This window comes from Erpetoichthys calabaricus, chromosome 1 (genome assembly GCF_900747795.2).
Source record: "Erpetoichthys calabaricus chromosome 1, fErpCal1.3, whole genome shotgun sequence".
Taxonomy (NCBI): Eukaryota; Metazoa; Chordata; class Cladistia; order Polypteriformes; family Polypteridae; genus Erpetoichthys; species Erpetoichthys calabaricus.
In genome coordinates this window covers 33517773-33539416 of record NC_041394.2, presented here as the reverse complement: position 1 = coordinate 33539416, position 21644 = coordinate 33517773, and the positions used below count along the sequence as shown (strand labels likewise).

General features: G+C 35.7%; 1 protein-coding gene across 3 annotated transcripts in view; it reads left to right on the top strand.

The window, feature by feature from the left end:
* bicra (BRD4 interacting chromatin remodeling complex associated protein) overlaps positions 1-21644 on the top strand; it is a 175023-nt gene that overhangs the window by 84081 nt on the left and 69298 nt on the right. For all 3 annotated transcript variants that reach the window (XM_051936195.1, XM_051936191.1, XM_051936187.1), the window contains exon 2: positions 12471-12621. The gene's annotated coding sequence lies outside the window, so the exon portion shown is untranslated. The remainder of the gene's footprint in view (positions 1-12470; positions 12622-21644) is intronic.

Genomic DNA, 21644 nt, shown 5'->3' with positions numbered 1-21644 from the left:
AATCCCATTTAACTGTTTTTTTTAATTAAAGTATCTCCACTATTAAAATGAATAATATTGTGCCCTTTTTTGTAAAAGAATATAATATATATATATATGATACATTTATTTGCTAAAGCTGTTTGCACTGCAGTGCACACAGTACTATATGCATAAAAGTGCATGATGGTTTTGTATAAAGCAGTTAGAAAATGGATGGATGCTTAAAAGCACACATTTGAATGTATTTGATGTAAAATGCCTTTCCATTCCTTTCTTGGGTCAGTATAGGAGATTTTAGTAAAAAGTGATTCATCAGGTCGTCATTTTGTCTCCTCATACAACATTGACACTACAACTTGAACGATTAAAACTAACATCTCATCAGTAACATTATTGCGCTCACAAAGCATGCATTGCATACAAACTCTGTAGTGGGATAAAAGGGGTAATAACGAAAGCCTGAGTGTGTGTTTTGGGTTTTTTTTTTTTTTTTTTTTTAAATGCACAATTCTGTCAATCACATGCCAAAATTCTCCGGTCTTGGAGACAAAGCATTTCTAGACATGTCTTCTGTTTTTCTTTCTGAGACGTGTAAAGGCTGTGCTTTTTCTTTACCGTGAGCCATTTTTACAGTATATGCAAGTCTTACTCATATTTTTCTCACATATTACTTTGCCTTCTGGAGTAATTTGTCTATTTTCAATCATGTGTAAGTCCAGTACTGACTGTCATTCAACTCTACTGACACTGAAAAAAGACTAAACATTATTGGAACATTAGTATTGACTCATACCCAAAGTATCCATTCTTTTGACATCAGAATTTATTATTTTCCATTAAATCTCAGCCATCTTGAATTAGCCTTCTGTCTGGGTTGTTAGGGGAATGTGAGCAAGCACATTCACAAAGAAAAGATCCTATTCATGTTTTTCAGCTTGTATGTGTAGGAGAGTTTTCTTATTGTTTATAAGCCATTTTTTCTGTGTAAGATCATATCCATATTAATAAAATGATATACAGTCATGGCCGAAATTATCGGCAACCCTGGAATTTTCCCAGAAAATGCACCGTTTCTCCCAGAAAATTATTGCAATTACAAATGTTTTTGTATATACATGTTTATTTCCTTTATGTGCATTGGAACAACACAAAAAACAGAGGGAAAAAAAGCCAAATCTGACATCATGTCACACAGAACTCCAAAAATGGGCCGGACAAAATTATTGGCACCCTTCCAAAATTGTGGGTAAATCGTTTTATTTCAAGCATATGATGCTCGTTTGAACTCACCTGTGGCAAGAAACAGGTGCTGGCAATATAGCAATCACACCTGAAGCCAGATAAAATGTAGAAAAGTTGACTCGACCTTTCTGTTGTGTGTCTGAGTGTGCCACACTAAGCATGGAGAACAGAAAGAAGAGCAGAGAATTGTTTGAGGACTTGAGAACAAAAATTGTGGAAAAATATCAACAATCTCAAGGCTACAGGTCCATCTCCGGAGATCTTCATGTTCCTTTGTCCACTGTGCGCAACATAATCATGAAGTTCACAACACATGGCACTGTAGCTAATCTCCGTGGACGTGTACGGAAGAGAAAAATTGATAAAAGACTGCCACGAAGGATAGTCTGAATGGTGGATAAACAACCCCAATCAACTTCAAAACATATTCAAGCTGTTCTGCAGACTCAGGGTGCAACAGTGTCAGCTCAAACTATCCGTCGACATCTGAACGAAATGAAATGCTGTGGCAGGAGAGCCAGGAAGACCCCACTGCTGACACAGAAACATAAAAAAGCCAGACTGGAGTTTGCCAAAATGTACTTGAGGAAGCCAAAATCCTTCTGGGCGAACGTCTTGTGGGCAGATGAGACCAAGGTAGAGCTTTTTGGTAAAGCTTATCATTCTACTGTTTACAGAAAACTGAATGAGGCCTACGAAGAAAAGAACACAGTACCTACAGTCAAACATGGTGGAGGTTCTAAGATGTTTTGAGGATGTTTTGCTGCCTCTGGCACTGGATGCCTTGACTGTGTGCAAGGCATCATGAAATCTGAAGACTACCAAAAGATATTGGGGCGCAATGTAGGGCCCAGTGTCAGAAAGCTGGGTCTGCTTCAGAGGTCATGGGTGTTCCAGCAGGACAATGACCCCAAACATACCTCCTAAAAGCACTCAGAAATGGTTGAAGACAAAGCGCTGGAGAGTTCTGAAGTGGCCAGCAATGAGTCTGGATCTAAATCCGATTGAACACTTATGGAGAGATCTCAAAATTGCTGTTGGGAGAAGGCGCCCTTCAAATCTGAGAAACCTTGAGCAGTTTGCAAAAGAGGAGTGGTCGGAAATTTCAGTTGAGAGGTGTAACAAGCTTGTTGATGGTTATAGGAAGCACTTGATTTGTTATTTTTTCCAAAGGGCATGCAACCAAATATTAAGTAGAGGGTGCCAATAATTTTGTCCAGCCCGGTTTTTGAGTTTTGTGTGAAATGTCAGATTTGGCTTTTTTCTCTGTTTTTTTGTGTTGTTCCAATGCAAATAAAGGAAATAAACATGTATACCAAAACATTTTGTTATTGCAACAATTTTCTGGGAGAAATGGTGCATTTTCAAGGAAAATTCCAGGGGTGCCAATAATTTCGGCCATGACTGTATCTGCGTGGCTATCCAGTTGTTATGTCTCTGCCATTCCAAGAGATGGCACAGCACAAACATTTGTAGTAATAAAATGCACTATATTTGTCATTCCAATAGATGGCTCATCACAAGCATTAACACTGCTTTAATGAATCCCAAACCAACTGGCAAAAGACAGAGACATGTACATTGCATGGCGCACTGCAAACATTAACACTGGAGTCTACGTTTATTACTTAGATTTCATCCCCCTTTAGACTGGGAGAAAAGCTAGTCCCTTCATAAATGAGGCCCCTGAGAAGGAGATGCATTATATGGGTGCTCTTCCCTCACTCACTCTTATTAAATATTTTTAGATCCTGTTGTCTTGAGAGAAGTGCATTTATTGCATTATTTGCTTATAATATAGGGGAGACTTACTAGGTGGGGAAAAGAAAAAGCTATTTTCTGGATATGTGTTATGATTATTTCCCATTGTCTGCACATTTTGTAAAGGGAAATAATTAGTATGTCCTTTATAGGTATACTAAAATAAAATTCTTTAAATTGCATTGCGCAATGGTATTATGTAATTTGGCAGTAGCAATGAGAGTAGTCATCTTAACTTTTTCTTAGCCTTTCAACACTTCAGGTTTACTTTAGTGGAATTCTGGCATTGAACAAAATTACATAATGTTTTGTGGGTCACAACTCCAATTTTTCAATACTTGTAAATTGTTAAAACTAGCAGACTGTGCTGAGAAAGATCAAATTTCAATTGTTACTTTATTAATTTAAATGTAACATTATATGGTAAATATATATAACATTACATAAGTGGATATCATGTAAGTGCAATGGTGTAAAATGCTACTCCACATGGCAACAGGGAGCAGAAATTGTTAGGTTCAAGTTATAAAGTAAAAATGACATGTATGAGTGATGTAGAGATTTCTTCTGTGCCTCATGTTCTTTTCAGTCTATTTCTGTTTTGACGTTTATGGCTATTAGTTTATATAACAATTTATGCTCTGCTTATCAATATGCAGTCATATGAAAAAGTTTGGGAACCCCTCTCAGCCTGCATAATAATTTACTTTCATCAAAAAAGATAAGTGGTATGTCTCATTTCCTAGGAACATCTGAGTACTGGGGTGTTTTCCGAACAAAGATTTTTAATGAAGCAGTATTTAGTTGTATGAAATTAAATCAAATGTGAAAAACCAACTGTGCAAAAATTTGGGTACCCTTGTAATTTTGCTGATTTGAATGCATGTAACTGCTCAATACTGATTACTTGCAACACCAAATTGGTTGGATTAGCTCGTTAAGCCTTGAACTTCATAGACAGGTGTGTCCAATCTTCAGAAAAGCTATTTAAGGTGGTCAATTGCAAGTTGTGCTTCCCTTTGACTCTCCTCTGAAGAATGACAGCATGGGATCCTCAAAGCAACTCTCAAAAGATCTGAAAACAAAGATTGTTCAGTACCATGGTTTAGGGGAAGGCTACAAAAAGCTATCTCAGAAGTTTAAACTGTCAGTTTCAACTGTAAGGAATGTAATCAGGAAATGGAAGGCCACAGGCACAGTTGCTGTTAAACGCAGGTCTGTCAGGCCAAGAAAAATACAGGAGTGGCATATGCGCAGGATTGTGAGAATGGTTACAGACAACCCACAGACACCTCCAAAGACCTGCAAGAACATCTTGCTGCAGATGGTGTATCTGTACATCGTTCTACAATTCAGCGCAATTTGCACAAAGAGCATCTGTATGGCAGGGTGATGAGAAAGAAGCCCTTTCTGTACTCATGCTACAAACAGAGTCGCTTGTTGTATGCAAATGCTCATTTAGACAAGCCAGATTCATTTTGGAACAAAGTGCTTTGGACTAATGAGGCAAAAATTGAGTTATTTGGTCGTCATAAAAAGCGCTTTGCATGGTGGAAGAAGAACACAGCATTCCAAGAAAAACACCTGCTACCTACTGTCAAATTTGGTGGAGGTTCCATCATGCTCTGTGGCTGTGTGGCTAGTTCAGGGACTGGGGCCCTTGTTAAAGTCGAGGGTCGATTAATTCAACCCAGTATCAACAAGTTCTTCAAGATAATGTTCAAGCATCAGTCACAAAGTTGAAGTTATGCAGGGCTGGATATTCCAACAAGACAATGACCCAAAACACAGTTCGAAATCTACAAAGGCATTCATGCAGAGAGAGAAGTACAATGTTCTGGAATGGCTGTCACAGTCCCCTGACTTGAATATCATCGAAAATCTATGGGATGATTTGAAGCAGGCTGTCCATGCTCGGCAGCCATCAAATTTAACTGAAGTGGAGCGATTTTGTATGGAAGGATGGTCAAAAATACCTCCATCCAGAATCCAGACACTCATCAAAGGCTATAGAAGGCGTCTAGAGGCTGTTATATTTGCAAAAGGACACTCAACTAAGTATTGATGTAATATCTCTGTTGGGTTGCCCAAATTTATGCACCTGTCTAATTTTGTAATGATGCATATTGCATATTTTCTGTTAATCCAATAAACTTAATGTCACTGCTGAAATACTACTGTTTCCATAAGGTATGTCATATATTAAAAGGAAGTTGCTACTTTGAAAGCTCAGCCAATGATAAAGAAAAATCCAAAGAATTAAGAGGGGTTCCCAAACATTTTCATATGACTGTATGTGAACTAACTTACATTAAACAGTTAACACACTGTCTTTAGTATGATTTTTTTATTACTTTACTTACTTTAGGTGGTTTATTTTGTGCATCAATTTAAGCTGGAGCTGTGCCTTTTAAAGTGGTGGTTTCTGAGGTAAAGGATCTGTGCTGGTATCCCGAAGATTGCCAGTTCGAATCCCCGTCACTGCCAAAAGAGATCCTACTCTGCTGGGCCCTTGTGCAAGGCCCTTAACCTTCAATTGCTCCAGGGACGCTGTACAATGGCTGACCCTGCGCTCTGACCCCAAGGGGTATGCGAAAACTAACAAATTCCTAATGCAAGAAATTGTATAAGGCGAAATAAAGAAAAAAGAAAGTGATACTTAAAGTACATACAACCAAACGTCATATTTCTCAGCATAAAAACAAAATAAGATCTGCTGCAAATTGCTCTGTTAAGAACAGAACACAAAGGGGTGTTTTATATAATTTCACTAGCCCATTCAAGGGATAATAAACCTTTTTTTTTTTAAGCTATAATTGAATTTTGTCACATTGAATTGTGATATTTTAATTTGTAAACACCTTAAATGGCTCCTCTTAAGATACTGAATTGTGTGCAGTTAAAGCATGTGCACAGCCTCAAACTGTGCAGAATTATCTAAGCTTTTTTTTTAATCACACAGTGGCATGTAGGTAGCAGCTGGGTAGATTTTTGGTTTAATTTCTAAGTTTGATGACAAAAACAAACACATTATAGAACAACTTTGTTGTCATTGAAATCTTGGCCTGTATTGATGTATACCCTGTGATATGGATGATGTTGTATACCCATGCTTTTGGGTAACACTCAGACTCCCCTCGTACCAATACTGGAAAAAGTATGTTCAAGAAAATGGATGTTTTTATTTTCCTGCTTTTATTATGTGCCCATTCTGCGTTGTGGAAAAGTTACAGAAATACCATCACTATTTTCACATTTGTCGTCTTGGTCTTGTTTCCAAAATTTGTCTTTATGTATTCCTGGTGGAGTTCTGCATTTTCAGTTGGATCGGGTAGTTCGTGAAATACTAGTCATCATATCTTAAATCAGGGGTGGGCAAATTCATTCCTGGAGGGCCGCAGTGGTTGCAGGTTTTTGTTCTAACCCAATTGCTTAATAAGAAGCACTTATTGCTCTAGAAACACTTCTGCTTCATTTTAGTTATCTCCCTTGTTAAGATTATGAACCCTTATTGCTTATTTAAGTCTTAAACAGCTGCATTCTTGTTTTTTAATTGCTCCTTATTAGCAATAAGATACAAATGACAAAAGAAACCAGCAGTTAACCATTTTGCTTGTTTCCCTTTACACCTGTGTGTGTTTATCATGCACTATTTGGTTTAATTAAATACTTGGAAGGAAAGAGAAGAGAAGAAAGTGAAGGATTGAAAATTACCCATCCATTTTACACTTCAAAGTATTTGAATGATATCCTTAGAATGGAAAAAAAAAATCTAGGATATGAGAATAACTTAGCAGAGTTAAAGCACTAACAAGCCATGAAATGTAATTATTGGCAAGGATTGTTTTCTAATTAAGCAACTGGGTTGGAACAAAAACCCGCAGCCACTGCGGCCCTCCAGGAATGAATTTGCCCACCCCTGTCTTAAATCTTTAAATTTGTTTCTATTGAAATATTTAATGCATAAAAAGACTGGCAAGACTTATGTAATAAAGAGAGATTGGCACATTGCTGTAAACTTTCCCCTTGGGATTAATAGTGTCTATCTATCTATCTATCTATCTATCTATCTATCTATCTATCTATCTATCTATCTATCTATCTATCTATCTATCTATCTATCTATCTATCTATCTATCTGTTATTTTAGTATAATTGTGATTGAACTTCACAAATGAGCTGTAAAGACCATGAAATATTCTGAATTAAGAGTTTGAATTTATTATATAGCTGTATCAGTATTGGGCTAATTGAACACTTTCATTAGTTTAGTATATATATTTTGTGTTTCTACACACAAACTCCACATCAGTTAATAAGTTAGTGGCTCAGGAAACAATACTAAAATACCACTTTAATCAATCAAAGCAATTTAAATAAAGCAATTCAGATATATTAGTTTTTTAAGGGTGATTGTTAGAAATGTTAATTCAAAACAGTATTTACAAGAAATTAAACACTGTTTAATTTTATTTATAGTTTTTTTTTCTTACTGGTGTAATTTTCTTTATCTTTGTTGTACAAGGAAGTAAAATATTTAATCAAATTTTAATATCCTGTGGACTCTCTTTATAAACTAACCTTTTCTAAATGTTTCTTCCTTTTTATTGTGTAAAACATATCCTTTAGTATTTAAAGCAGTTTGAGCAGGTGTTAACTTTTTTCCATTATGTTGAAGAAGCATCTCTAGCTATAGCAGCCGTCTTCTGAAAGGCATTTAACACTTCCATCCATTAAATAAACCGATCTGCCAGGTTCTGGGTCGCTGGAAAGAGGAGTATTAGTATTGCTAATTAGTATTAGTATTATTGGCCACAAGGCAGGAAATTCTTTTGTTCTTATAATCTGATCTTTTTTATCCACTTGTAAATATACTTTTTAAATTTAAAATTATTTGTTTTGTTTGCTAAACAAACAATCTGCACTTCAGATTAGATAACCAAATAAACCACTTACCTAGCCACTTTAAAACTCTGATGGCAGCTTTTCTTAATTTATGCTAATGATACTCATTCTGGTATGCATAAAACACCTGTAAAATTGAAAAGTGACACTAAAGTAGGAGTGATTTGGTGAATGCAGAGGGAATAGAAAAAAATAATTTGTAGTGAATCGAGCAGTCTTTAAAACTAGGCAAAGATGCCACACGCTGGCAAAAGGAAACTTAATTATAATATTTAATTTATAACATCCTCTGAAAAAAAAATCAATGACTTATGTTGATAGAACATTCCCATTGTCCAGCACTGTGCAGAAGTCATTAAAATGGCAAATAACATTTTGTACAATATAACCTGACAAGTATAAACCAAGACATGCTAGTAAGACCACAGCTTTGAAAAAAGACAGTAACTCTTGGTGCTTCCCACATAAATCCTAGGGGAAGTTATTTTTGGGTCCTTGGAAAATATCACATAACCAATTGCATTATATTTTCATATCTACAATTTTTTGTGGGCTAATGTTTGTTTAAATTGCTTAATGGTTATATTCATTATTGAACTGTACAAATTGTACTTTGTTCTATTGTATTTCTGAGGTGGCAATGATAGATTAGCCATATAGCTCTGTGATGAGGATTGCTTGCATACTGTTTCATGTGTTGTGTTTAACCATTTTGTGACATCCATTGCATGCCCAACCTACCTTGGAAGGGGGTCTCTCTCTCTCTGAATTGCCCTTCTCAGGATTTATTCTATTTTTTTCTGCTACAAGGTGTTTTTGGGAGTTTTTTCTTGCCGTCTTAGAGATTTGAGGCTGGGGGGGACCGTCAAAAAATAGGGCCCATTAAAGCCCATTGAGGCATTCCTTGTGTGATGTTGAGCTATACAGGAAATACCTTTTTTAATGATATTAATAATAAAGCACAATTAAAATCACAAAAATACAAAAGAATTTTGCATTTAAAAAATTGCTTCTCCAAATAAGCAAAAATTATAGCAACATTGTCAAAAACTTGGCAGCAGAGCTAAATGCAGCTGCATATTCAAGAGACATTTGTTCTTTGAAAGGGAGCAGGTTTGCAAACCATGTTTTAAACTGTTATTTTAAGGAAGCCACATATAATGACCAAATTGTGGTTGTGTAGCTATCTGAAGATGAAGCTATCATATCATTTAAACATCTGCAACAAGTTAATATAAAGTTATTAAAAAAAAAGTATACTGAAGTATATGCTGTCCTTGGATTATCCTATTATTGCCTGCACAGCTGCGATTCTATAATGGATAAAGCTGGCTTGGAAAATATGAGATTCACTAGGTATGAATGTTGTGTGCGGAGACTTTGGTATGCTCTATGTCCTTTGGTATGTCATTCATGATATTTAGCTGAACAAATCACTTAATTTAATGGTCTGCATGATAATGTCTAAGTAGTTTGATCAATTTTTCAGTTCAGGAGAATTGTGAGGAAGTCTTGATATCAAGTCAACAGCTATGTAATCATACCGTGCAGATTACTATATGTACATAATAGATATATTTGAGTAGTGAGTAGATTCATTTGATATTATGTGTACTGCTCCAACACCCAAAGTAGACAATAAGCATTAACTTTAAAGTATAGCTGTACAAATGCCATAACAAATGAAAGATTTTAAAATAGCCTTCTACATACCTATTTTTCTAAATGCGTTATATATAGATATAGTGTAAGAAGTGGTTATGGATTATTATTTTTTACATACTAAGTGATCTAATCTAATTTATTGAATCACTTTAAGTTCTGTGTTTACAGCAGCCGCCATGTAATTTTATTTAAACTTTGTTAATGGCTCTAATTAATTATTATGGCTGCCACTGTTGTCGCTTGGTCTTTAATAAACATATCCTGTTAAACGAGAAGTGTTTTTGTATTTGTTTTATCAGCTGAAACATTTATCCAAAGCGGCTTATTACTCACAGTGGTATAGTTTGAGCACAGACATTTTAGGCATCTTGCTAAGTATCACAAAATGAGTCAGTAGTGGGTACTGAGCCAGTAGTGTTGTACTTCACAGTCTGCCTTAGTCACCATGTCCTCTGAATTACAGGGCTGTTTTATTTGCCTCATGGCAGAAAAGAAAAGGGGTAGTACCTGTATTCATGTTTATTTGTTGCAAATAAAACCTAGGGCTGTGTGTGAGGCTCCACCATATTTAAAGAAGTTAGTCTTCCCTTTCCACTTCATTACGTGTACATTAATGTTTCACTTCCAGGGAGCATGGTGGCCTGTAAATTGCTTTCTGAATTCTGCAATTGTAGTCTTAATTAGGAATTTAAAAGTTGAAACAAGATATAAAAAGAGAGAAAGAATTGGAGAGAGACAGTGAGTAGCAAGTACAACCTGTTTCTATGGGGGGGTCTCATGGTAAATGGAGATTGGTGAGGCATATGTGGAAAATGTAAAATAACTAGAGATCATGAGAGTTACTGCTCCTGCTGCTAGTGAACTTAGTCATATGAGGCCACCATTTGTGTTACCGATAGGTACAATTTTCCAGAAACAAACTCTCCTGGAATTTTGGAGACTTTTTTTTTTTTTAATTTCCCTTAATAAAACCTGAAGTAACAAGTTGTGAACTTTGATTGCAGTAAGTTTGTGTATTGACCTTATCAGTATGATGGTGCATGTCTTAGTACAACAGGGTACATTTTCAAAGCTTTTTGGATGTCATAAAGAAAGGTTTGAAGGAGTCTTCCATGTTTTAATTTTATTTTTACATCCATTATATGTAAATTTTACGTATTATTTTAGGGAGAAATTAAGTGTTGTGCTGAACAGCTAGACATGTTTCTGAATGATTTGTGACATTCAGTAAGGCCCTTTACATGGACTGTTGTGTAGATGAGGTTTTCATGTTAACAAATCACTGTGAACAGAGAAGAGAACTTGCATTCTTTCCTCAGTTAAGACAGTAACAAGAATCTGTGATACAAATTCACAACTTTATTTTTAAAAATATACTGTATATTTCAAATGCAGAAGGCTTGTTTTTTTTTTTTTTTTTTTTTTTTTTTTTGAAACCAGAACATTTACAACTTTGAAGTGGACATATTTAATGTGTTTTAAGGCTTTATCTTTAGGTGCTCCATTGATTACAACTATAGAATTATACTATGGCAGATGCTTTTTAAATGTAATTTTATAAATACAGCTCTACTTAATGCAAGTTTCTGAGACAGCTGTATCTATGCCATGATTAGGAAAAACTAACTTTCATTTCAAAAATACAGAATTTTTTAACGTCCCTTTGATTTAGTTTGTAGTTAATATTGTTCAGATTTACATAGCTTCAGTATAACATTGCAGTGGATAAGTCGGATTGTGTTTTTGTGATGTTATAGTTTATTATGTTACATGTATTTATTATTTCCTGACTTATTTATATATTTTAGCCTTGTTTTTAGAATAGCATTGGAAAAGGTATGAAGGAGTTGGCTATTTCCTTTGGTGTTACAATGGAATTTTTCTGTCCTTGCTACTGAACTTTCCACCCATTATATCTAGTTTATGGAAATTGCACTGGCCTACAGAATCAGGCACTGACATTTCATATTATAGAGAAGGTTAACAAAAGGGCACGAATTCTTCTAAGGTTTCACTTAATAGATGTAGTATGGTGCTATAGTTCACTCATCGTTTTTTCTTGTTGTTTTTTTTAAATAGTATCTGCTTATTCCAAAACATTGGTATGGTGAGTTATAGTCTATTCTGTCCATTAAAGGTGAACTTATCCACCATTCATGTTCATTCTAATAAGACCAGTTTAGATTTGCCATTCTTAAATTTCGCTTGGGATCAATAAACTGTCTTTTTAAGTGGACATTTACATTTGAATAGCTTAAACTTGTCAACTATGGTCATACATTCATGTTTGAGTGCCTGGTTTCTCACTTATGTGTAAATTTATTAGGTTTGAGCAAAAATATCCCTTATTTTTATAAGAATTACTATCTCCGATCATTGTTGCTTGCTTTGAAATGGTTATTTCATTAATGTACAATTGTTGAATATAAAGATTAAAACTAAAAATTGTTTTGATACAGCAAGAAGTGTTGATTCATTTTTAATTTGAAAAGTAAAACATCAAAACACCTCTGAAAGATAATGAGCAAAATTGATCTTAATTATTCTGATTTTTGTGTTCTCCTTGTTTGTATTTGAAAACAATATTTTTAAATACTGTAACATATACTAGTAAGAAAATTATATGGATGTATCTTGCAGTAATCCAGCCAATGATCATGAATGCTAAAGAGAAAAGAAAATTGAAAGTCATTATTCATGAAAATTTGGACATTATTGATATAATATCAAGTTTATACCAAAGTGTGTTAAAATTAATGTCGCTGTGGCATATTTATAAGTTTACAGGGGTCATTATTGTCGATTGCAGTGAAGTTGTGCTTCTTTGCCTCTTCAGCAGCAGGGGGAATGCTGCTGTGACATGTATTACTGTTTAACCAACCACTATTTAACTCTACATTTTGCTTTCATTTCAGGTGTAGAAAAGACCCCCCTTCCCCCTAAAATTTTACAGACAACGTGATCCCCAGTTTCAGCTTAGAAAATAGAGGTTCTCTGAACCTCGGTGCCATGGCTCCTGCATTCTCGGCTGGCATGATTAAACATTGACGGTGTTTAACAGGGAAAGTAAGTTTAACTTTTTATTTTTCCTTATGTTATTTTGTGATTGAGTATACATTACATGCTTTGTAAATTGAAAATTGTTAATTGTATTTTTTTAAAAATATTTTTTATACTGTTTTTGGGATGTTGTGTTTTGTACGCCAGTTTTATACTTTTAACATCTGCTTCTTTTAACTGTATTTTTTAAGTAGGGTATTTTTGAAGAATAATAATTAATTAGTATTATGTAACCATTCAGAATGTGTTTAGAATAGAACTGTGGAAATTTTGTAACTTTAATTAATTGATTTTTAACACTTGTTTTTTTTTTTATTTTTTGATTTGTTGAAGTCTTGGAAATAACCTGTACGCTGTGTTGCTTTAACATTCCTCTATGCACAAAAAAAGTGCGTTAGGTTAAATGAAGATTTCCATTGCCCTGTTTTAGAGATTAATTGGAAAACTATAGTGGGGTTGTGTTAACTTTACGCTGTTGAGTTGCTGGACATTGAATCAATCTTGTTGTTAACAAGCTTGATTCCTTCTAATTTGTTTTAAAAAAAATAGTTATTTCCAAATGTGAATTTTTCTTTAGGGAACAAAAAATCTTGTTGATAGTTAAATACATTTTGTTTTTCTTCTCTCTGGCTGAGTAAGTGTCATTGTCAAGTATGTTTTATTTTTTTCATGATCAAAGATAAATCTGGCAGCAGTTAAAACTCTGTGGAAAGAAAATTACTGCTATGTTGTAAAAGCTGGATTGTATTGAGTGCAGAGGTGGGTAGAGTAGCCAAAAATTGTTTTCAAGTAAGAGTAGCGTTACTTCAAAATAATATTACTCAAGTAGAAGTAAAAAGTAGTCATCCAAAAAATTACTCAAGTAAGAGTAAAAAAGTATTTGGTGAAAAGACTACTCAAGTACTGAGTAACTGATCATAATAAATGATTTATTTTTTTAGAAATGTTGTAATAAGACAGACAAAAATGTAAAATAATGTGCAAATTCTGCTATTTCCAAATTATAAAATAAAAAATGAGTAAAAATAAATAACATCTTTACAAAATAAAGATGCACAAATAACACAAAGTTCCAAATCTCAGCTTTTCACAACAAAGCTTTTGAAGCCAATACAGTACCTAGAGTAGGTAACATGTATGTTAGAACAGTGCAAATTACTTACAGTGACAAAATATACTGTACCCTGACAGTATAATACTGCATATTCACTTGCCCTCCAAATAGCACAGCTGATAGAAAATAACATTAGAACAAGGCAGCTTATGCACATACAAGAAGTCTCACTTTACCTTGACTGTCTGTGTCTGTGCATGTTTGGTTAAAACGTGCTTGTTCTTCACTCAGTGAAATGATGGTTAAGCTTCAGCAGGAGTTGGCTGTCATTTTTTCGTGTATTCTTTCTTTCCCTGTCCGCTGTCTGTGAGGAGTTTGTGCCGCTATGCCGCCACCGTTTGTGTGTGGTCATGTGACTGCATGGCTACATCTGATTTGTGGAACTGAGCCATGCGATTATTGTTGCTACGACTGTTTGGTGAAACAGTCATACAGCAGATCCACTGGCAGCTTCTCTCTGGCAAAAATATAGCGTATATAATGGAAAAAAAGGAACGATTTGAGTGTTGCCCAATGTAGCGGAGTAAAAGTAGCGTGCGTTCTTCACAAATGTACTCAAGTAAAAGTATGGTGCAGTAAAACTACTCTTAGAAGTGCAATTTTTTTAAAAAGTTAACTCAAGTAAATGTAATGGAGTAAATGTAACTTGTTACTACACACCTCTGATTGAGTGGCACCAAAACAACAGGTTGTTGGGCACTTAATAAAAATAAAAAGCATTTAGTTCATAGTATTTACTGTTTGATAAGAATTTTTATATGACTTACAATTTATATTACTATTGCATTCTAAAGCTTACAACGCGGCTTCAGCATTTTGTCTTAATTTTGTTTAATTTTTTGCATACTTTAAAATGTATTCTTTTGCTTGATATTTTAAATTCAGATGAATTTCAGAACTAAGCCTTAAGATTCTTATTTTCCCTTGTATCACTCCATGCTGCCGACAATGAAATCGGCATATACAAAATTGTAGCATTTGAGCACAAATGGTATTAAACTTGTATTGAAATATTGATAAATATCGATTTGCAGCATGTTTTGAATTGGTTTAATACTCATTTCTCATGGTATCGATTCTATATCCTACATTGCGATTGTACTTCTGGTTTGAGCTGGCTTTTGGCAATTGAGCCTCATAGGCTACCAATTAGCATGGGTAGAGTTGAAGCCCCGTTTCTACCCATTCTCAGGTTTTAATAAGATGACAACTTCAATAGTGTTGGAGTCTTCACCAGCACACATAACTGTCAAAGAGGGAAGCCAGAGAGTTGTCTTGAAGTATTTGCTTCTGCACAATACCAACTAAAGGAGCTAACACAACCAATTTAGTCAGAAACTTGAAGGACTAACACAAATATACGTCAACACATGGAATTTTGATTAGGTATCCTGTTTCTAAATAACTCGAGCATTTATTAGTATAAGAATGTAATAATTGTTTTGCTTTGTGCCCTCCACTGCCATAACCTATCGTCTATTGGGGGAGAGCAAAAGCTTTAGATTCGTCAAAAATTTTGATCTCCAGTTCTCGATGAACCTTGATGTTTTAGGGTCCCCTGATACTGAAAAAATTGATATCTTGATGATGGGTATGTGTCTGTGTGTGTGTGTGTGTGTGTGTGTGTGTGTGTGTGTGTGTGTGTGTGTGTGTGTCACAGTTTCTTGAGGATGGTCTAGAGCAGTGTCTCCCAACCTTTTTTGAGCGATGGCACGTATTTTACACTAGCAAAATACCCGCGCTTCGCAGCGGAGAAGTAGTGTGTTAAAGAGGTTATGAAAAAGTAAAGGAAACATTTTAAAAATAACGTAACATGATTGTCAATGTAATTGTCATTGTTATGAGTGTAGCTGTCATATATATATATATATATATATATATATATATATATATATATATATATATATACATACATATACACATACATATACACATATATTTTATATATATATATATATATATATATATATATATATATATATATATATATATATATATATGTTATGAGTGTTGCTGTCTTTTATATATATAATATGCACACACACACACATAAACATATATATACATATATATATATATACATATCTACATATACACATATGTACATATACATACGTATATACACATCCACATAAACATATATATACATATACAAATTTACATATCTACATATATATATATATATAGACATAGATATATACATACATACATTCACATAAATTGCGCGTCCCGTTTTGAATCAATACTGGATGGGATTTATCCCGTATTTTTTTTATCATTTTTTTTTTTAAAGCAGCGTCTCATGGAAATCATCCCACACGCATTTTATGAAGATGCCTCCTTTCCTACTTTTGATTGGGTAATACTTGATGTCATCGTTAGTTTGATTGGTGTTTTTAACTGTCCAGTGAGGAGGGCGTGTCTTTTAAGTACAGTCTGCAAAGTGTTGGCACTGAGATGTGGCGTCAGCGCCATAGTTGAAGCCCCTAACGTTGCGGTCAGCAAGTCGGCTAACATCCGCCATGTGCCGTCTTTCAGTTGCGAGAAGCAGATCATAGAATGGTTGAAACTGTTGCCCCTAACGTTGCGCCACGGCGTGTGGTTCGTTTATACCTCGTGTCTTCTCATTAAACTTTTATCTCGCGAATATGTTATTGCAATCCGCAGCGGGAGCGTTTCTATAAACTTAATTTAAACTTACGTTTTACACCGTGCTTTGTTTCCCTTATGAACATGCTTGTATGCTTAACTCGCTCCGTTCTCAATTGTTTAATTAATTTTTTGCTCTTCGCTGTTTGCGGCTGTTCCTCCATTTCCCCCTACTTCGTTCTTTTATCTCGCGAATATGTTATTGCAATCCTTAACGGGAGCGTTTCAATAAACTGATTGAAAATAGTTTTGCATTTACCTTTTTAGTAAAAGGTGAGCTTTTAAGCCTGAGAAATCACCCCGTAAATGCACACGTTTAATTGCACATGTGTTATGTATGCTTACACAGTATTAAAAGACAGTCAAAAATTAACGTCATTTACCTTCGTTCCCGCGTGTGACTCGTGCTGTAAATCTCTTCATTGTTTTTAGTTCACGTGATTACGTAGGAGGCGTGATGACGCGATACGTGACTCCGCCTCCTCCATTACAGTGTATGGACAAAAAATATGTTCCAGTTATGACCATTACGCTTTGAATTTCGAAATGAAACCTGCCTAACTTTTGTAAGTAAGCTGTAAGGAATGAGCCTGCCAAATTTCAGCCTTCCACCTACACGGGAAGTTGGAGAATTAGTGATGAGTCAGTCAGTCAGTCAGTGAGTGAGTGAGTCAGTCAGTGAGGGCTTTGCCTTTTATTATTATAGATTAGAAAAATCCCACGGCGCACCACCTAAAAAATATGTCACAAAAAGTATATGTATTGAAATATTATGATCTTCTAGTTTCAATTTACTCACAATTTACTTACTCAGTGTGAAACCTGGGCCTGTTTAGTTGAACACAACGCTGATATACACACAAGAACTGAAGAAAGACATACATGAAGATCTTCTTCAACAGCTCTGAGTCTCTCTCTTGTTTTAGTTTTTATAGCAGTCATGCTTGAAAAGCCAAGCTCGCATAGGTAGGTTGTGGAAAATGGGAGCAGGGCTGAAATAGCTCTGCTTGCCAGAATGGGGAACTCCTTGGCAGCAGTCAGCCAAAAACTTTCCAAAGGTAGATCAGCAAAGCTCAGCTTTAAACCACGATTTTCTCTCAGTACAGTTATTTCCTCCTGCTCCTGCAAAGTCATGTCCTTCCCAACTGCGGTTGAGCTATACGGGTTTCTTACCCAGTCAAGGCAATCAGTGGAAATTGAAGGGAAATAAAATGATAACTTCTGTTCAAGAGTTTTCAAATGCTTGCCTATTGTCTAACACAGTGCAGCAATGTTGATACCTTGCCATTTCTGAATGTGTGGGAACATGTCAAGGTTGGCACTTTCCACATGTTGTTGCCAGAGCTGCACCTTTGAAGGAATTCTATTTATTTTATCTGCTCTTGTGAACGGGTTTTCATTTCGAGCCTTGCATCCGTGTGTTCAGGTCATTGAAAGGTTGAAATATATCCGCCAGACATGCTAGTCTTGCACACCACTCATCACTTGAATGCAACTTAGCGTCATCACATCTCTCATTTATCAAAAACACTTTTAGTTCCTCCCGCATTTCATATACGCGGGCTAAAACTTTGCCACGGGACAACCACCGGACCTCCGTATGCAGCAATAGCACTTTATGCTCCGCTCCCATTTCCTCACACAATGATGCAAACGTGACTTTTTACAGGTCTTGTCTTTGCAAAGTTTATCATGCGCACAACATCGTCCAATACAAGAGCTAGGTCTGCTGGTAATGTCTTGGCAATGAGTGCCTCACGGTGCAGAAAACAATGTGTCACAATGACATCTGAATGTTGCTCTTTCACTCTGCTTACAAATCCTTTGGTGCACCCAAACATGGCGGCTGCTCCATCAGTGCAAACACTTATGCAGTTTTTCCACTTAAGTCCTCCTTATTCAAGATACTTTGATAGAACTCGAAAAATTTCCTCTTCTGTTGTTCTTTCTGGCAATTCCTTGCAAAACAGGAAATTTTCTCTGATAGTGTCTCCTTCTGCAAAGCGCACATTTGCCAGAAGTTGTGCTTGTCCGCTGATATCCGTAGATTCATCGAGTTGCAATGCAAATTTTCCACTTTCGTGAAACTTTTCCAAAACGATCCTTTCAATGTCTGCAGACATGTCATCAATAAGTCTGGCAATTGTATTATTTGAGAGAGGGACTTGGGCTATTTCTTTAAGAGCGCCAGGGCCGAGCATCTCATTTACAATGATTTTTCAGGCAGGTAGTATTAATGTCTCTGCCACCGTGTGTGCCTGTTTTGATTTGGCGATGAGTTCAGCAACTTGGTAGCTAGCTTTGAGATCTCTCTCATTCGTCATTGTGGTTTTCCTCACTAAAGCTGCCTGTTTCTTAGTCTGTTCACGAAGTTGAATAAAAGAGTCTGTGTTCTTGTTTTGTTTGGAGATGGCGTTTAGGTTTGCTAGGAACCATGGCAGTGTTGGACAGCATTTTCCCACATACCAAGCATAATGGAATCGGCTCGGTTGGTTCCCCGGTAAAAGTAAATCCAAAGGAAAGATAACTTTCATTGTATTGTCTTGAGCTCACCTTTTTTGATTTCTTCTGACCACTACTCATACTAGGGCCTTCATCTGGGTCACAATTTTCTCCAGGACTCAGTTCGGATTGTGTACTTTTTCTTTTCAGATATTTATCTATCGTTATCACTGCTGTTACAGCCGAAGCATCACTAATTCTACTGTTTGAATGGCAACAGGTAGATACAAAGATTAATACCCATCTGCTGCCACCTAGCAGAAGAGTATTTAATTGTTCTTCCTGTTACTGTCGCATAGACGAACGAAGACAAATTATTTGTAGTAAATAAATAATAATTTTCAGACCAATTAAGTGAAATTGGATAATTTTCCACGGTACACTAGAGCTGGTCTAGAGCAGTGTTTCCCAACCATGGTCGTGGTGACCATCTGTGGCTGCAGGTTTTTTTTCCAACCAGCATCTTTATATATAATCTTCATTTGGGTCTTGATCTTTGTTTTTCCGCGAATTCACTGCCTTGTGTGGTGTTCCTGCTGTGTTCAGTAGAGGGCAGTAGTGATGGAGGAGAAGAGGAAGTGAGGGGGAGGATCGTTGGATGAGGTTGGAGTGTGGTGATTAAAGAGGATTGAACTAAAGGAGACTACGTGCTGTTTGTACTGGATGAATACACAACACCTTGGTTGTTATTTTTGTTTACAAACACTGTTGATAGCACTCTTTGTGTTTAGATCTGGCGTCGACACCATGCTTTGTGTTTAGATCTGGCGTCGACACCTGCTTCGTTGTCGAGACTGTGGTTTTTTGTGTTTCTATCGACCGTCATTGGCAGCACTTCGTCCAAATCGAATGTTCACCCAATTCTTGGAGTCGGCAGTCAGAATATATAAGTCGGACACACTTCTGTGATTTTCCATCAGTCGGCGTTTGGAGTTCAAGAAAGAAGCATTGCTTCTTCCTTACTCTTTGGATTGCCACAAAGCAACCTGCGAGATTGGAGAAAGGTTGAGAAGCGATCGTGACAGGAAACGACAGCGTCATGAAAACGAGACGGACTGTGAACGGAGAGAAGCAGAAATGCTCCTCCACCACCACATAATTACTATTCGGACAGTGATTCCGAGTAGGCCGTTCCGATCGAATCAATGTCCAAGGGTTTTGTTTTCTAATTTTATTTCCCTTATAAAAAATCATAATGCTGTGCGACGAAGGGCCCAGTTCACGACTGGCAGCCGCGTTTAAACAGGGAGCCCTTCACAGACAACTTTAACACACGCAATGTAGTTGGGCGCACATGGCTAGTCTGTTTATAATTGGACTCCTGGGCTAATTAAGTGAACTGTTATTTCCCAATTTCTGTGATTTGGGAACAATATAGAAATTAGAAAACTAAGTTTGGTAAAAAAAAATATACATGTATACAGTATATGTTAAATGTACCAAGCATTTATATGGGAATGATGTATTTTTTTCTTTTTAACAATATTTTCATCTTGATTTTCATTCTACTTTTCCAGGTGTTTGTTTAATTAATTAATTATTTACTAATTAGTGGGTCTGATGCTAAAGTAGTTGCAGCCTTTCATGATTCAGTGTTGTTTGCCTGGGTATATGCTCTGCTCATTTTTAATGTCATTAATAAGATACAATGAAGGGGAAAAACTGCACAGAGAGAGTGCAAAGTATAATGAAATCAACAAAAGAGAGTTGAGCATTTAAATCTATAGCAAGAACAGAAATATTTCTAAATGTCTTATAGATGTTAAAATCATGCTGCTGTGCTTTTCTGAATGTAGAATAAAAGAAAAATAATACCAGCTAATTAAATGAGATCAGTGTTATCAGGTGTTGTCACTGATTAGGAATCTGGTTGGAACAAAATCCTGAAATACCGAATTCTGCAATTAATTTTGAATTCTTCTTGTCAATTGCCATCGTAATGACGTAAAGATCAGCATCAGAGCAGTAAATAATTATTGAAATGTTATGAATAGTTGGGATAGCTTGGTTCCTAGGGCGCAAAGCCTACAGATGCTCACATCCAAATTTTTTTGTTGTCAGTTAAACATTTAACACATTAAGACAGGAGTCTGCAATTACTTTTACCTGTGGGCCAGTTTTATTCTGCACTTTTCGTTCAGGGGCAACACTCTTTAGCACTAGGGCTCAGTCACCCAATTCTGCTTTTAAACCTTCGCTGTGAAGTATGCTGCTGTTCTGCATTACTTTCTTTTATTTACCTGCTATTTTCAAATTATATTTCATCAAATTTACTATATAATGTAAAGCAGTATAACTTTTCAGTACTTAATTGCATAAACAGTAGCACTACTCCTCTGTATGCTCATATACTCTGTATATTGCAGTAGAAATTGAATTAAGGTATGGTGACTAAAGTGAAAGTTGATTGGATTTGGCTGTTTGTTATGGCTGTTTCATTGATGGGGTCTGTGTGAATGCACCAGCTCAGTGCATTTTCCTTTGAGTAGTATCACAGAAAGCACTTGTCAGCACATCAGTAATTATGATTTTGTTTTTTTTTGTTTTTTTTTGTTTTAAATTGGACATCCCTGTATTTTGCAGTTTCCTCATACTGATTGAGAAACCAGCTTTTGACCAGGTTTAAACTTGTTTACTTTTTACTGTTCACAGAATTTAAAAGATTGCACTGCTTGAAGTATTTTTATTTCATGACTAAAATTTCTATTTTTTTCAGTGTGAGGATTTTAATGCATAGAACATTGCAATTTATTTAAATACATTT